This window comes from Lepidochelys kempii, chromosome 2, assembly GCF_965140285.1.
Source record: "Lepidochelys kempii isolate rLepKem1 chromosome 2, rLepKem1.hap1, whole genome shotgun sequence".
Classification (NCBI taxonomy): Eukaryota; Metazoa; Chordata; order Testudines; family Cheloniidae; genus Lepidochelys; species Lepidochelys kempii.
The window spans coordinates 100,516,191-100,525,864 of NC_136381.1; the positions used below are offsets into that span (position 1 = coordinate 100,516,191).

A 9,674-nucleotide genomic window follows, 5' to 3' on the forward strand; every position below is an offset into this window, starting at 1 on the left:
GAAAAGCACTCTATTTCAACCAGGTGACCATGAATTATATCTCACTCTCCTGAGGATAACACAGAGAGATAAAGAACGGATGTTGTTTGAATGCCAGCAAACATACACTGCAATGCTTTGTTCTACAATGATTCCTGAGTACGTGTTACTGGCCTGGAGTGGTAAAGTGTCCTACCATGAAGGACGCAATAAGGCTGCCCTCCCCAGAAACCTTTTGCAAAGGCTTTAGGACTACATCTAGGAGAACCGCAAATGCCAGGGCAAAGTAATCCTTTCACATGCTTGCTTTTAAACCATGTATAGTATTTTAAAAGGTACACTCACCAGAGGTCCCTTCTCCGCCTGCTGGGTCCAGGAGGCAGCCTTGGGTGGGTTCGGGGGGTACTGGCTCCAGGTCTAGGGTGAGAAACAGTTCCTGGCTGTCGGGAAAACCGGTTTCTCCGCTTGCTTGCTGTGAGCTATCTACAACCTCCTCCTCATCATCATCTTCTTCGTCCCCAAAACCTGCTTCCGTATTGCCTCCATCTCCATTGAAGGAGTCAAACAACACGGCTGGGGTAGTGGTGGCTGAACCCCCTAAAATGGCATGCAGCTTATCATAGAAGCGGCATGTTTGGGGCTCTGACCCAGAGCAGCTGTTTGCCTCTCTGGTTTTCTGGTAGGCTTGCCTCAGCTCCTTCAGTTTCATGCGGCACTGCTTCGGGTCCCTGTTATGGCCTCTGTCCTTCATGCCCTGGGAGATTTTCACAAAGGTTTTGGCATTTCAAAAACTGGAACGGAGTTCTGATAGCACGGATTCCTCTCCCCAAACAGCGATCAGATCCCGTACCTCCCATTCGGTCCATGCTGGAGCTCTTTTGCGATTCTGGGACTCCATCATGGTCACCTGTGCTGATGAGCTCTGCATGGTCACCTGCAGCTTGCCACGCTGGCCAAACAGGAAATGAGATTCAAAAGTTCGCGGTTCTTTTCCTGTCTACCTGGCCAGTGCATCTGAGTTGAGAGTGCTGTCCAGAGCGGTCATAATGGAGCACTCTGGGATAGCTCCCGGAGGCCAATACCATCGAATTGTGTCCACAGTACCCCAAATTCGAGCCAGCAACGTTGATTTAAGCGCTAATCCACTTGTCAGGGGTGGAGCAAGGAAATCGATTTTAAGAGCCCTTTAAGTCGAAATAAAGGGCTTCATTGTGTGGACGGGTGCAGGTTTACATCGATTTAACGCTGCTAAATTCGACCTAACGTCCTAGTGTAGACCAGGGCTAAGAAATACACCCAGTACCTAAAATGGGTTTTACCACTGTGTCATGGATCCACAGGATTGGTGCTGTACTCCTAGCTTTTGAACAGTATCCAGGAGAAACAGCTTCAGTGTAGCCAGACCTCCAAGGGATCCCACTTTGCCTTCAGGGTAGGCCACACAGCCTCACTGCCTCCTGAGACTGAACCACGAGGTCTCCAGCACTCCTGTTTCACACTGTGAGCTCTGATTATTAGGGACCAAGAATGGAGCTAGAACTGGAATAACATGAAATAAATGTCTTCCTATGTGTTTAAGCACTACCTGACACTGGTATTAACTAAACTACCCAGGTCATTCTTTGCAATGGCAATACATCTTCCTGGAAACACACAGACTGAGCATTGTATAAAGTCTGAGAATCAAAGGATTAACTTCTTTTACAACATTTCAAATTTTCTTTTACAGACTGTCTTGGTGTTTGCCATATCGTTCATGTCACTTACTACAGCAATATCTGTGCCTTCAGATCAAATATTTCAGTATATCGAAGAACATCAAAATGAATATGTACAGGTAAGGCCCATTGCTGCACAGTAAGAATGTTTGCGATGTAAGTTTCTAGTCATATGAATTCTCAAAGTAGGTTAGACATTAAAAAAAAAATCCTAAAATGGTTCAATTAGTCATCATAGCACACTTGGTATTTTACTTCTGGTCATAGTATTTTTTGCTCTTTTTGGATGAAAAGTGATATATACATGCAATGAATTATTTTTGGGTAATATTTAATAAGATTTTCATAAGAGAGTAGTAGCAATAATAATAAACACCTAGCTCTTGTATAAAGTTTTCATCCGTAGATCTCAAAGGGTTTTACAAAGGAGTAAGCAGACTTATATCAGTTTTCTGTTTCTTTCCGCTCATAAACTTTAGCTTCTAAAAGTACTATGTACAGGGCAATTATTTTTTAACTATAAATAGGAATAAGGAATCAAAGAAGGCCAAAACCTCATCATTGCAGTTTTTTTACCTAAGTAAGATATGCAAGATTTTTCCTAGGAGTATTCCGTGCATCTATAATCACACAATTTATCACAGAATGTACCCTTTGCCAAACCGTTACTATAAGTTTGTGTTCTGGAATATAAGCTTTATATATTTATATATTGTAGTGCTCAGGATAGTGAAGATAACCTTGAAAACCTGAGCTTTGTGTAAAATGACTTAATGTTGTCTTCCTCACTCTGCAACCAGCCTGAAACAATACCTTTGAACTGACCTGTTCATTTCCAGTAGTTTTTTTTGACCCAGAAGCCTAAAATGACATTTTAAATGTTGAAATTAACAATCCTGCTACTCATTATTTTAACAGAAACATCCAACTAAAGAGCCTCATCTATTCCCTACCCAGTTACCAAAACTTCCAGCATCTCCCCTGACAACTTCTACTATGCAGCTATGCACTGTGAATACAAAAAAAGCATACCATATTGGTAACTGGAAGTGTGGGGACAGTTTAAAGGAATTAAACATCAAAATAAATAACACAAGGGGCACTGTAATGATTTAATAAATCATTTTCATATTTAATTTATTAGAAAGCTAAATTTCAATGAACCTTCCATAAATTTTCAGGCTAAATGTTAAAATGTGACATTATAGGATTCCACGGTTGTAGCTTCTTAGAGCTCACTTTTAAAACCCTAATTCACACTGAGTTAGTACCTTTCTACACAGGCATTTGCATTTATTTCAACAGGACAACTGGTGGAGGAAGTTACAACCCAACATGAATACATTTGGCAGAATTAGACCCTCCTTGATTTCCATATGAAATGTGTTCAGTTTACAAATAAAAATATTTTAAATAAATTTTTAATAAATGTTAGCCATGCAAATTTGACCTGGAATCTACAACTTAAGCTGAGTTCTTTCCTTTAACATATCATCTTCTGTGATAAAGGTTCTGATGACAAAATTAGGCCATCACTGACCCCTATACAACCTCACTGTTTAGGAAATATGTCTCCAAGGACACCCGTGCAAAACCATTTTCTTCAATGGATTTGTAGAGGTGTAACTGTTTGGAATTTAACAAACAAACAATTCTACTGATGATGCACAAGAAGCACTAGAATTCAGCTCTCTCTCAACTGCATTGGCTCTGCAGAGCTATCATTAGTGAAGAACAACAGAAACTTATTATTGCCGCGAACAACAAAAAAGAAGACCCTAAGGACACACAAGGAGCAGTTTTCTGAAGTAAGAAGGTGCCATTCATCCATAATCAATTTGCAGAGTAGAACCACATTTCAATTTCTTAGCTTTCTTAATTTGTTTAATCTGCTTAGGTCCCAATACAGGAATGTTCTGCATAGGAGAGAAGACCCTGTATCTATGAAGAGCTCTGCAGGATTCAGGCCATAGTTGATATTTAAAAGCTATGTGACTGAGGATAGAACAATCAATGTGATTGTCAAGCTGTCTGGAGTGGCTCACAACCATGAGTGCCAACCTCAGGGCAGACTGAAAGCAGAAAGCAGGGCAGAAACCCCAAATTAGTTGTATGTTCTCCAATTAGATTTCAACCAATCCAGTGAAAAATGTGAACTCCTAAAGCATTGTAACAGTCTTATCGTGGAGTCACAGACAGTCCCCTGGGCATTCCAGTCTATGTTGATACCCAGGCAAGCTGGACTATGTGATAGACAGCAAAGATTGCAAAATATTCAGGTTACTCCCAGTCCCAAAGGACCAGTCACTTACCCCAGGTAAATTGTACTCAGCTCTCAAACCAATGACAATGCCTGTAGCCAGTCCTGTAATAAATTAACTAAAGATTTATTAAGTAAGAAAAAAATGAGTTATTTATGGGGTTAAAACAGGAAACATACACATACACAAATGTGTGTGTATGTTTCCTGTTTTAACCTCATAAATAACTCTCATTTCTTTTCTTAGATTTTAAAAGGTAATATATGCTTCTATAATAAGTAGCTCTATGTGTCCCTTAGGGCTGACCCATGCCAAGCAGCATGGGGATCTCTTGCTTACGTTTAGGAATCTTTGCCCCTCAGACGCTAACCAGCATAAAGATCCAGTTCCCCATGTCAGGGATTTTTATCCCCTTCACCCCAGAACCCAAACTGATAGAACAAGTGCCGGTGCCTGGCTCCTCTTCATGTAGGTTGGGAGGGCAATCAACCAGGTCTTTGTCCCTTTGGTGCCTTACAATGGCTCATCTGGTTTCAAAGGCCCTCTTGTCTGCTGGACCAGTGCTTTACACTAATTAACGCTTCTTTTCCTGTTTGGTGAGTTTCATGATTACAGAGGTTTACAATGAAAACACTCAATATAAATGTATACCATGGGAGACAGGCATTATAAGTAGGATTAATGCATGCAGCATCCTACAAGCATTGTCTAAACACTAAACACATTCTTTTAACACTAATATCTACTTTAACCATACTAACACCTAGGTAAGCCAGACTGGTTTCCAGGTATGCATTTGTCAGTGTTCAGCAAAGCCCTGGGCCTTGGCATCGGCTGGCACCTCGTGTGCCAGGGTCACAGTAATGTTTTCAGGTAACTTTCATTTCAGAGGGCCGTGACATCAGTTTAGAGCGATACACTGCATATAGATCATCACCTTCAATTTTCTTATCCCGCAGAGACTCAAAGATTGGGTGGCCATAGAAAGTAACTCCAATGACCCTGCAGAGAGACATCTGGTTACAAACATGATGCTTTTGGCAGAAGAGAGGATAAGAAAGTTAGGTGGAACAGTTGAGATGGTAGATCTGGGCATGCACGAGGTAATACATTTTCACTGTGTTTTCAGGATGCAAATCTAAGTATCTATTACCAGCTTTTGTCTAGTGCGATAACAAATTATCTAAGCGCTGTACAAGTTAAGAAGCACACCTATAAAATGGGTTACCACTGAAACTGTAAGCATGGTTTTTCTTTGGCTTTTGCATCAATAAGTAAAATGCAGACTACAAAGAAAGCCTCATTTTATATACACAGGAACCAATAGTGTAATCCTGGTGGATTAAGTGACCAGAATGTAAAGGGCCATCATCAACTTTAAAATCATGTTTACGAGGCAGGGGAACCAGTGAGCTACGAAGATCCTTTCCTCTCCTTTTTCAGAGGCCCAGAAGAGGAGATGACAGGAGACAGCAGGAAACATAATTTCTGTTCCTCATTCCCAAGGCTTAGAAGGAGTAGAACTGGGTGTTGGTGGAATCATCTGTCTCCTAGCACTAGAGCTTCCAGAACTTTTCCTTATCCCCTTAAATCCGAGGCAGTGCACATACCAGTGATGTTTTTAATGTTATGTGACTGGAACCAGGACCAACCTCCTGCAACAAAATGGCTTGTATGTCCCTAAGACCATTTCTTATTTTGTGCTACAGCTAGCATTGTTACTCTTTTGCTGCATATATAACCATTCACTGCTCCAGAAAATGATATATCCTTGCATAGTAGCCTTAGGATGTAGTTTCTAGTCTGCTTCTATAAATCAGTCATTCTCAAATTATTTTTACAATGACAGAACTAAACAGAAAACATTCAAAAATCAAGACAAGTAGGATCAAAATCATTCCTGGTGCAAACTCCAGTGACTTCATCATCTATAAATGCTTGTTTTGGAAGCCTCTATCAATGTGTATATATATAATGAAGCTCTTTGATTTATTTTAGCTACCCAATGGAAACAAAATCTCTTTGCCACCAGTTATTTTGGCAAACATTGTAAAAGATCAAAAAAAGCCTATGGTATGTTTTTATGGGCATATGGATGTGCAGCCGGCAAAAATTGAGGATGGATGGTCAACAGAGCCTTACATACTGACAGAGAAAAATAGTAAGTGCTTGAGCAGCTTGAAAGCTTTCAGCAACTGGCTTATCATTTATACAGTGAGACCCTTTATACTAAAGCAGCTTCCCTACCATGAAAGAAAAAGAGGAAGATCATTCAAATAACATAGAAACAAATAATTTTCTTCAGGTAAAACAGAAAAACCTTCTGGGAAATGCCTTCCTTGTCTGTGAATAGATTTTCCACTAAAATCCTTTGAACTTTTCTTTCCTTGTATGCAAAAATAAGTACTTGTCCTAAAAATACAGATGCAAGGAAGATCTTGTGTCAAATTCAGATTGCATCTTGCACATGTACCTACACCAGACATTAGAGGTGAAATTCTCGCTCCACTGAAGCCACACAAGTTTTGCTATAGACTTCAGTACAGCCAGGATTTCACCTGAGGTGTCCAAATAGGGTACAACTTTTGTGTCTCACTACCAGTCCCTGTCAAACCCACAGAATCCATGCTTTGCTGTTCCTCCATGGCTAGAAAAGCAGGAGAATTCTGGGGCAGGAGGCATGGTTCAGACATTTAGCTCCCTTGATCAGTTATTATTTTCCCCCATTCAGACTGCTTATGTTCCTGCTGAGTACTCTGTATGGATGGCTGTGCTGAATTTGTGGGCATTCCCGGTCTCATCAGAATAAGGTTGCAAAATCATATTGTTTTGTACTATTATTTTCTGCCAGTTTTGGAAGGCAATGCTGAAGAGAACCTCACTTTAGCCCCTTCCATTCAGCTTGTTATAATATTTCTCCTACTCAACTATCACCCACCAAAGAACTTTAATTAGAAATGAGCATACAAAAGGAAGAGTGCCCAATATAAACATTTACTACAAGTAAATATGGACTTTGCAATTATTACAGTACAATCCAATACTGGAATTTGGAATAGCAAAGGTTGAGTACTCCTGCTACATTTTGAACATCACAGGGATAGCTTGTCCTGGCTACAGGAGACCTTGTTATTCATATACTGATTGTTTTTCTACAGACCACGTAGAGCTCTGTGTTACATATACAACCTGTCAAAAAACTATTTTAGTTGTATGCAAGATCATAAATAGAAGGAGGAAATACTATGGAGTTTGTAAAGATTTCATATTTATTAATAGTTTAAAGGGTAAATTCTATGCTAAAAATTGATTCAGTAAAATATTGCATCCTGGGACTATATATTTATTGTGTCCCAGTAATTTCCACATAAAATATGGTCAGTTTACAAGTAAAAAGATAATTTTCTAAAGGCCATCCTGGCAAATTCATCCTGAGCTTTGAAAGTCTAGCTGGTTTCTTTCCTATTTGTTCAGAGCACAATGATGAGTAATAAGATGTCTACAGATAAACTATGCCTCTATTACACCTGTGCAACATCACTGTCTGCATTTGCCTAACGAACTAACTTTATTAGTTATCATGATCTCATTCTATTTTGTTTTCAAGGCAATCTCTATGGACGAGGTGCATCTGATGACAAAGGACAAGTTCTCGCTGTGCTGAATGCAATTGAAGCACTTCAAAAACATGTATGTGACTTTTTATTCCTTTAACTATAAGTTTGCTATTTTCAACTATGTAATTAATTGCTTATAAATCTTTTTGAAACATTTCCTTATAGGAACTTCCTGTTAATGTAAAGATTCTGCTTGAAGGTATGGAAGAAGTAGGGTCCATTGGGCTAAATATGCTAGTTGAACAGAGAAATAGTACATTTTTTCTGACGTCGATTACATTGTGGTCACTGACACTGCATGGCTCAGCAACAAACCTGGTATTACATATGGGACAAGAGGAAACTGCCACTTCTTTCTTGAGGTATAGTGCAAAAAGGAGCATGATCTTATACTCACATTAACTGAATATTAGCTGAGTACTTATCAAGTGGCTTTATATTTATCCAGGTCCAAACACTAACAGCCCTACTGAATATATAAACTCACAGGGTTAAAGATAGATACAGGATTATATAATGATTCCATTTCTGTTATATATGGTAGTAATTTTAAGGCTGCACTAAAGGAATCACTACTCTGTAGTACTGGTATATAGAAAATAACAATAGTAAATTCACCTATAAGCACATTATGGGTCAAATTATCTTTTCAGTTGTACCAGTGCAACCCCACTGAAATTAACTAATAGGAGAATTTGTCCCTCTATATATTCAAAGGGCTTTACAAACTATTAGCTAATGAATTAAGGATTTCCTGTACATGCCAGTCTCCAAGGAATTTATCTAGGATCATGAAACACATGGGATTTAAGGTTGCAAGCAGAGATTTATCATTGGTAGGGTTAGTGGTCTATCTTCATAAATTATAACAAAAAATCACAGTCTGATAGTAGGGAAAGGGAAAAAGGCAGAAGTCGTGAATTTATAATGACGAACGACAAAAAAGAGGCCACATTATTTTAATCAAAATATCTTTTATTTTCCATAAAAACTACTTCATTCTCTATAATCTATTATCTTAAAATGATTTAAAACTCTTATTCTGGTGCCCGTTGGTTCAACAGCAGTGCAGGAAGTTGGAAGTATAGCTCCTGCTTTATCTTCTTCTGCACTGCCTCCACCTCTGAAAAAGGCAGCTAGGACACCACTGTTGTGCAGGCATCTCTCATCATGTCCGCTTCCTAGCTATGTAAACGCCACAATGTTTTACTAAAAAAACCAGAGATATTGTGCCATTTCATAGTAAGCCCGCCCCCAATGACAGGACAATAAAAAGGGAAGCGGGCACTTCATTTTGTGCTAAAAGTTTCATCCTGATTGTCCAGAAAATATATTTACTCTACATTACATTTGGAATAGTAGAAAATATGAAAATGTCAGTTCTCATTTCTAATACCCGCATGTTTTTCAAAAATATGGCTCTCAAGATTGTCAAACTAGTCTGTCAGCATCAAAAGAAGTAAATGGATAATAGATTCTTTAATATTAAGTCAAATAAATATTATTTAAAGAAAGGTGCATTAGCACATTTGTTTTTTTTCCACAGTGAAGGAAAAGAGAACAAAATGGCAAGCATATAAATTGTGATGATGTACCTAGAAATCCTGAAATGAAAATGACCATAGACTTTTCCCGTTGCCTTCCCTATGGTTTTTAAAGGAAGTATCAAGTGTGTTCATCTATCCTATTTTTGCAGGTGCAATGTGCTAAACGAGACTTACACTCGGGGGCTTTGGAGGAATATTACATGAAGCAATGAATGACTTAATATTTCTGTTAAGTAAGTATTTCATTATCTATGAATAAATGTCATGTTCTAGGACTGTCACGGTCCATTTCAAAGTATATCAGGTATTGTTCTTACTCTCACCAACTAATAAAAAGCACAGGAATATAAAAACATGAATTACATGTACTGGGCCTGGTACTGACATTGTTACTCAGGCAAAACTCGTATTAATTCCCATGAGACTTTTTTTTAGCAAGGACTAAGTAAAGAAGATTTCAGGTTTGGATCCATAGTATGCATAATTGCAAGTGCTGCAGCATTTGATCCAATGGTGTATTTTACTTTAATTATATAGGGCCAAGTAAATTTA

The 9,674-nt window shown here is 38.7% G+C and overlaps 1 pseudogene; it reads left to right on the top strand.

Annotated features, from left to right (window-relative positions):
• Positions 1-1,735: 1,735 nt before the first annotated feature.
• On the top strand, positions 1,736-9,381 carry LOC140906124 (beta-Ala-His dipeptidase-like; annotated as a pseudogene).
• The last annotated feature ends 293 nt before the right edge of the window (positions 9,382-9,674 follow it).